Source organism: Suricata suricatta, unplaced genomic scaffold (assembly GCF_006229205.1).
Source record: "Suricata suricatta isolate VVHF042 unplaced genomic scaffold, meerkat_22Aug2017_6uvM2_HiC HiC_scaffold_50653, whole genome shotgun sequence".
Classification (NCBI taxonomy): domain Eukaryota; kingdom Metazoa; phylum Chordata; class Mammalia; order Carnivora; family Herpestidae; genus Suricata; species Suricata suricatta.
The window spans coordinates 1-599 of NW_021898938.1; the positions used below are offsets into that span (position 1 = coordinate 1).

General features: G+C 69.1%; 1 pseudogene; it reads right to left on the reverse strand.

Annotated features, from left to right (window-relative positions):
• Positions 1-4: 4 nt before the first annotated feature.
• LOC115285189 lies at positions 5-595 on the reverse strand (annotated as a pseudogene).
• Positions 596-599: the final 4 nt, after the last annotated feature.

Here is a 599-nt window from a genome sequence, read left to right on the forward strand (position 1 = left end):
CGGCCTTGAGCACCACCTGCGCGCACTTGTCTCTGTTCTTCTGCTTCAGGTGGACGGAGGCCAGGCTGGCGTACACGGCCACCACCAGGGGCAGGTCGCCGAAGTGGCCCCCCAGCGCCCCCAGGGCCTCCTCCAAGTACACCCGGGCCTGGGAGAGCTTGAGCCGGCGTGCGCACAGCCGCCCCAGGAGGAAGCAGGTCCTGGCGAGGGCCATGGGGAGGCCCGCCTTCTTGGCCGCCCCGCGGGCCTGCACCAGGCGCCCAGCCAGCTCCTCCTCGTCGGCGAGGCCGCCCAGCACGGAGCTCAGTGCCGGCAGGGAGAGGTGGTACAGGCCGCGGAACCGGGGCTGGTACTCAGGGGTGTCCAGGAGCAGCAGCAGCGGGCCCAGGGCCCCTGGGTCGGGCCCCGAGTTCAAGCACAAGGGGGGCTCCTCCGGGTCTGGGGAGTGTGCGCCACTGGATGCCGTGCAGAGACCCCAGGACGCTGGCTCCTCAGGGCAGTCCTGGCGGGATTTGAATTGTTCTAGAACATTCTTCACCTTCTGCAGGGTCTCGCGTGGCTCTGGGTTCGGGTGAGGTGGAGGCACTTCTGCAAATCAC